The 7,692-nt window shown below is 38.5% G+C and overlaps 1 pseudogene; it reads left to right on the plus strand.

Moving 5' to 3' along the window:
- The first annotated feature begins 4,938 nt into the window (after positions 1 to 4,938).
- On the plus strand, positions 4,939 to 7,488 carry LOC149145985 (putative kinase-like protein TMKL1 pseudogene; annotated as a pseudogene).
- The last annotated feature ends 204 nt before the right edge of the window (positions 7,489 to 7,692 follow it).

Here is a 7,692-nt window from a genome sequence, read left to right on the forward strand (position 1 = left end):
CCTCTAGTGGTAAGCTCGGTTGGGAGGCTCTACTCTCGGGATGTCACCAACCTTTGGTTCATGGCAAGCGTAGTCGGGTATGTTATTTTCCTTCTATCCCCTCCCCGTCCGCGACCTGCTCTATTTCTGAATGTCTCTTGCAAGTTTGTTGACCCCTCCTGCAAATTGCTTATTGAAAGAAAAGGAATTGACTGCTCAGCAAGCGAGCAAGTTTATGTGGTTACTTTTTATGTTGTGTCAGTTGTTTCTATGTTGGTGTCTGTCTTATATGTATTCTATTGCTTTGAATGGGAATGTATGACAAAATTCAAGTTAGTTGTCTTTTGTGGAAGGATTGTCCGCCCGATGGTAATGGTTTTCTATGTGATTTGTTTATTTGGAACGAGAAAGTCTCTTGTAACTCTTCGTCTTTGGTTTTTTATGGTTATGGTGTGTTTCTCCATAGTAGTTGGCTTAGGGAGCAGGTCTGTGGCACCTCCATATGAGGTGATAGACTATTTCTAGCTTCTCTATGTTAACTGACCCATCTGAGCACAGGTGTTGGTCATCGGCCACAAATGGCATTAGTGGTTGGCCTTTGCATATGTATGGCTCGAGCTTAATGTAGTTCGCTTCTTTCTCTTTTCTTTTGAAATTGTATCAAGTTATATTAGTTTGGGTTTTCACTCACCCTGCACGCAACTGGTCTGTTTCGAGACTGTGGCTTGACATGTTAGGTTAACACTGTATAATTTGTTGGATTGGTGACTTTTATATATGGCTCATCCTTCTACGGGTGTTGGTCCGTCAGGAAATGGGGGCTGGGGCTAAAGTCGAAAGTATGGAATAGAGGTAGACAGGGCTCCTCCTCTAATCAACCACTGAGGAGAAGTGATCAGGTGCTCATAATTACGCTCAAAAATTAAAGTCGTCAAAATGGTGTGGAACCTGAACGACTGTGTAGTGATCGTTTTCCTAAATCCGGCGCAACTCGTTTTGTGTGAAACAAATTTCATATGACTCCAGAAACAAGTTCTGTTCACTTTCCCCAATAGGTGAATTAAAAAAAAAAAAGGACAACCCAGTCAGCAATCCGTACTGCTGACGTGTCGCTCACTGGGCAAGTGATTTGGACAAATCATTTCTCAGAGAACTATATCATGCCAAGTGGCACATTAGTATTAGTTGAAATTTTGTGGTTTTTCATTGGTTGGAATCATGGCCAACCACGGGCTAACATGTGGCAGCCCGGGAGGCCACCAAAATCGTTGATGTGTACCTTGCGAAGGCAACGGGGTTCGAACCCGCAACCTCCCAACACTAACACAAAGGCTTTACCAACACACGATGCGCGCAATTCTTAACAACTTATGTTGTCGCGTATTATTTAAATTTCAATGTCATATGGTTTCGGGGTGGGTGCGGACATAACTGCCCCCATGTGAACGTTGCTTATGTGACTGCCAGAGGGAAGGGGCCAGCGCTGAGGGCTAGCCCCTGGGCACATGGTCCCCATATGACCCTATTTTCCACAATTGTAGGCCTCGACGGCCATATTAACTGTCCGATAAATCCGCCTCGATTTTGGTGGATTTGGTGGCTCGTTAGCGGAAAATGGGGGCGAAAATGAGGGTTCGGTGCCAACTTTTGGCAAATTGTAGAGCAAATAGTGAGGAAACTAGGAGAGGTCATAACTTCTCCTATTTTCGACCAAATTGTGTGCAGAAAGAGGCTAGGTAGCAATTTTTGGACATGTTGGACTCATTGGAGCAAGTTGCAGAAGCATTTGAGCATTGTAAACACATTTTTTTACACATTTTAGCATAATAATATAGAGGCCCAAGCCATTGGAAGTTGGACCAAGGAGTCATAGCTCAGGAGGGGTGAACTCCTTCATCATGTTCTTGTTGTAATGTGTTTTTGGTGATGTTCTGTACATTTATATGTTGTTGTTCAATTTCTATTTTATGTTAAATTGTTCATACAAATAACATAAAAATCATTTTTCACTTGCAAAATTCATGAATCCTTAAGCACATGAATAACATTTTGTTTCTAAGCTGAGGAAGATCTTAACGAAGAAAAAACTAATATTCTTAATCAGATCAAGAAGTGGCAGAAAACCTGATGCTCAAAGTATTAATGCCGCGACCCAAGCATATAACACAGGTACCCCAGCCCAGGTGAAACAATTGATTTCGTCATGGGAGGCGGAACTCAACCAGCACGTTGAGAATGAAGTGCAGATCGAGGATTGGTGTCTCTTGGTTCCAAATCCCGGCCACACCCGAGGTCGACTCACACAGTATAAACAAACGGTTCACCTTTACTGGATGATGAAGAGTATTGTGGCCTGAGCTATTATGAACTCTACAGGTTTCATTAAGTCTGATCCATGTTTCCAGGAAATTCAGAAATAATTTCAACTTATCCAATTTCAAATTCAGCAGCAGAATGTTCGTCTTGGCCATATTGAGAAGCACATTTTATGCCTTCCTCAATCAAAACTACCAGGTTCTAGTGCTAAGGACCCAGCCTCGGTGGAGTCCTCTGATGAGTAGTAGCTAGCATCTTCTTTTTTTGCTTATTTTTTTGATGTATATGTCAGTTAGCAGTGCTTATGTTAGTGTGTTAGGTGTAAACTGGTTTACAAACAGTCAGTCCTATAAGGCTTTGTTTGACAGACTTAAGATTCTAAGATTTTGGATGACATACAACGCAGTCCAATGGTCAACAAACCTGGTTTCCCAATGAGCAGGTTGAGGCCACAAAACTTCTTTCATTGATGTAAGCTGCTTTTTGAAAATGAATGAATAAAAGGTCCTACCAAGCTTACAATTTTATTATTTTTAAAAGTTATAATTTAATTAATTGATAAAAACTTTACCCATAAAATTTTGGGTTTTAATTTTTTTTTACATTTTTAAATCATTTTAAAAGATTTGGAATATATATATATATATTTATATTTCTCCTTTTTTAACCACTCTCCCATCAACAATTAATGAGTATATAAAGGCTTTAAGGAGATGATAGTAATTACAATGGCTTTAACATTTATACGTTCTTATTCAATATCTAGTTTATACTGATCTAAACAACATATATCATATATAGTTATTGTAGCCGCCATTCCAAAAGTGTAACAATCTAAGTGTGGGAGATATGTAAATCTTATAAAATGTAAAAGTCAACTTTATAAAAAAAATATTCCAATATTAATATGCTATTTTTACCAATTAATAATAAATTTAACTTAAATTTCATTTTAATTTTAAATATATCAAATCAAATCTCTATTTATATTCAATTAAAAAAAAAACACTTTAAAGGGCTTGATCTCTCTTAGCTCTCTATAGATTTATGATTAAAATAAATCTAAATTTGTAAATACTCTTTTGTTAAATATATAGTAACAAAAATTAAATACAAAGCAACATCTCAAAAGCATTTTGAGTATTTAAAGCAAAGTAAAAAAATCCTAGGTAATAGATAAGTTGAATGAGTAAAAACGCTTAGGATGCTTCCTTTAGAGTTTAATGGACCAAGGGATAGGATGTTATGTTGCATCATTAGAAAACAGAGTCAAAATTTCCAAATAACTAAGATAGTTGTGGTGTATCTAAATTTAGCAAGGTCCCATGTCCCATAGATAAGAGTCTCATATACCAATTTGGTGTTTAGCTTGGCCATGACCTTAAAATTGCATCTTTATTATTCTTAATAATAATAATAACGAAAAGCCTTTGAGTAGGCTTCCTTTAGATTTTAATGTCCAAAGCATCCCCACATATTAAGAAGTGAGAAGTTGTATAATGATTAAAGACATCTTTTAATTAGACTTAATACTCATTGTTGTTTTGATTCTTTTATCTCTATTAACACTTATTTTTTAAAATTAAAATTTAATTCTCCCTCAATCTCTTTATTTGAAAAAAAATCATAAAAAAATATATTGATTCACCGAAAATAAACCTATCAATTAAGAGAATCACACCTTCATGAAGATAATAACAATAATAAAGATAATCAAATCTTGATTAAAACAAATACCTAACTTCTTAGGTAATATAATATAAATACCTTTCATCTAAATTAAGAGAATCACACCTTCATGAAGATAATAACAATAATAAAGATAATCAAATCTTGATTAAAACAAATACCTAACTTCTTAGGTAATATAATATAAATACCTTTCATCTAAAGAGTCGTTCAACCATTTTACCTCTTTGTAAAATTTAGTTCCATCACTTGCTGGCTTAACTTTTCTTTTTGGTTTGGGACAAACTTATGAAGTCTCATCCTTTTTGGAAGATATTACATGAAGGATAAATGGTAGTGAGTACGGCCATGTCTATGTTGACAACCTCATCATTAACTCTGTTGCATAATTGGGGTGATATTCATGACTACTCATAAGCATCCCAATGTTCACACAGAACTTTATGGATGGACGTTGAGGTAGGTGGACCCAAAAGGTTGGTACACAAATTTTCAAACTTCTAGAGGTCAGGCCTCTTCTTTTGACATTGACAGTGGTGTCCACCGACTCTGCCTCCAACCTTTTGAATCAACTCATTGATTTAGGTTCAGTTTTATATCCACCTCCCACCTTTTCCATCAGTGCATTGAAGTAGGTTTATTTTTTTATCATCAGAAAACAGTTGATCCACCCAAGACTCTAATTATAGAATATAAGCATCCCACCTCTTTGGATAGTAAATATCCACCACTACAAAAATATTTCTAACCCACCTCACAAGCCTAAGAAGTCACACTGTTACAGTAAAATAACCAATGAGCTTTCATTGCACTTCTTTTTCCTTCGTGGATCCCTAAAGTCAAGTTTATACCGCCAACGCCCACCCCTAGGAAATGTCTATATCGTCCACTTAATTGAATTTTTTAGACAGCCTACGTTTTTAGGGATGCCATGGCTAATATTTTAATAATTTTATAGAATTTCTTTTATAAAGTAGGATTGTAGAGGCTTCCCATGCACTCAAATGTACGTGAAAGCCTATGTTCTCGATGAAAAATATCAAAACTGCTTCCCTAAGCCGGTTAATGAAGTAGGTCTGAGAGTTTCAGAGCCAACAATGGCCATCAAGCTCCTTCTGGTATTCAGCATCTTATGCTGGATGCCTGTGCTGCTGACAGCTGCTCAGCTCCCTACTGATGCAATTTTATTGTTGGAGATAAAGGGCACTCTGGGGGGTCAGCCCAGTGGTGATAACGTGCTGCTGTCAACATGGAATGCTTCAGTCCCACTCTGTCAATGGAGGGGAATCCAATGGATAAAGGCAGATGGCACACATCTCAACTGTGGCACTTCACTGGTAAGCAGAAATCTCACTCTGTACAGAGACCCATCAATTTTTGCTTACACTATTCAACTTCCTGCAGCTGGGCTCGTAGGAACAATACCCAGAGAGCTAGCAAGACTATCTAGCTTGCAGAGTCTTTATCTGAACATCAATATGCTGACAGGCCCTATACCCTTAGAGCTCTTCAATAGCTTAAGCCTTGCAATCCTGTCATTGAGCCAGAACAGGCTCAATAGCAGCATACCACCTTCACTATGGAATCTGTGTGGTCACCTGGTCGAGCTTGATCTTGATCAGAATGAACTTGTTGGTGCCATACCAGACCCTGCCCTGCCAAACATAACATGCCCAAGTCTGCAAAAACTGGATTTCAGTGATAACCATCTTGAGGGTTCGATACCTAGTTTTCTGCCCAGTTTCAGAAACCTACATGATCTTGATCTGAGTAACAATTCCTTCTCTGGAACAATCCCAGAAGCCCTTGCCAATCTGAATCTCTCTGTTTTGAATCTCTCTCACAATAATCTCACTGGTGCAATACCCAACTTTGCCCAGAATTTTAGCCAAGATGCTTTTGTGGACAATAGTCCAACTTTGTGTGGTGCTCCTTTGCAAGTCTGTGGAAAGGCACAGCAGATTGGGCATAGGTCTGGATTGAGCCCCGGTGCGGTGGCTGGAATTGTGATTGGTCTGATGGCTTCTTTTGTTGTTGCGTTGTCTGTTTTGATTTCATTTTGTAGCTCTCATGATAGGAAGATAAGGGGGGAGTTTAGGAATGAGTTTGAGGAAGAAGAAACAGGGGAGGGTAGGTTGGTCTTGTTTGAAGGTGGGGAGCATCTCACTGTCGAAGATGTTTTGAATGCAACTGGACAAGTATTGGGGAAAACAAGCTATGGTACTGTGTATAAGGCAAAGTTGGTTCAAGGAGGTACTATTGTGCTTAGGTTGCTTAAAGAAGGCACTGTTAGCAGCAGGGAATTATTCTTGCCTGCAGTTACTGATTTGGGGCGTCTCCGACATAATAATTTGGTGCCTCTGAGGGCATTTTATGAGGGTGAAAGAGGAGAAAAGTTGTTGGCCTATGATTATATGCCCAAAGGTAGCTTGGCCGATCTTCTTCATGGTTCCGGGAGGCAGCATCTGAACTGGGCTCGTAGGCAAAAGATTGCTCTTGGAGCAGCTCGGGGGCTTGCTCATCTGCATACAGGGCTTGAAACACCCATAATTCATGGGAACCTTAAATCTAAGAATGTTTTGGTTGATGAATACTTTGTAGCCCATCTCACAGATTTTGGATTGGCTGGGCTGATGAGTCCTAATGCTGCGGCCGAGATGATGGCAGCTGCAAGTCTAGAAGGCTACAAGGCTCCTGAGCTTCAGAAAATGAAGAAGGCTAATACCAAGACTGATATCTACAGCTTTGGTATTTTTCTTTTGGAAATATTGATGGGCAAGAGGCCAGGTAAGAATTCTTCAAATGAGATTGTGGATTTGCCCAGTATTGTGAAGGCTGCAGTGCTTGAAGAACGCACCATGCAGATTTTCGACATTGAAATTTTGAGGGCAATTAGGAGCCCGGCAGACGAGGGATTGCTTCATGCTCTTCAACTTGCAATGGGTTGCTGTGCACCTTCACCTGCTGTGAGGCCAGATATCAAGGAAGTTGTCAGACAATTGGAGGAATTAAGACCCAAAATGCATTCTCCTTTATACACGCCTAGGACCCCTGCTCTAGATTAGGCATGTACCTGTTTTGGATTTGATTGCCATCTCCAATGGCATTATGTTTATTAGAACCTTGTGATGTTCCTGTACTGATCCCCTTGGTAAGAGAGTGAGGCCCATACACCTACACATGTCTTGTTAGTATAAGATACATAACAACCAGTTAAGTGTGTTTATGATGAATATTGTTGATTTGAAAAACTTAAGTGAGATTGCAGCAATGCATCTATTCTCACTGCATTCTGTATGGTTGATCAGAAATTAGATTTTGTAAGCATGTCATAATTCTATGGAAAAACAGAAGTGATTGCATTTGAGTAAGATAAAACTGCTTGAGAGCTATCGCTATTAGCAAATGCTTTGTATAGCAGCAACTTGTAAGTTGTTGCCAAGATGGATGTTGCAACATTTTCAGAGCTCCTTTATTATTTGAAGTAATTAGTGATTAATTCCTTATCTGGCTCAGACTTACAATACAGAGCTATAAGTTTTGTATATCCTATTTCATATGCTTAACTATAAGTTTACTTACAATACATTTTCAGAGCTCTTTTATTATTTAAAGTAATTAGTGATTAATTCCTTATCTGACTCAGACTTTTGTAAATCCTATTTCATATGCTTCACTATAAGTTTACTTACAATTTTAATTCTGCAG

The sequence above is a fragment of the Pinus tabuliformis genome, chromosome X (assembly GCF_031772625.1).
Source record: "Pinus tabuliformis cultivar Carrire ecotype Pingquan chromosome X, CPIR1, whole genome shotgun sequence".
NCBI classification, from domain to species: Eukaryota; Viridiplantae; Streptophyta; class Pinopsida; order Pinales; family Pinaceae; genus Pinus; species Pinus tabuliformis.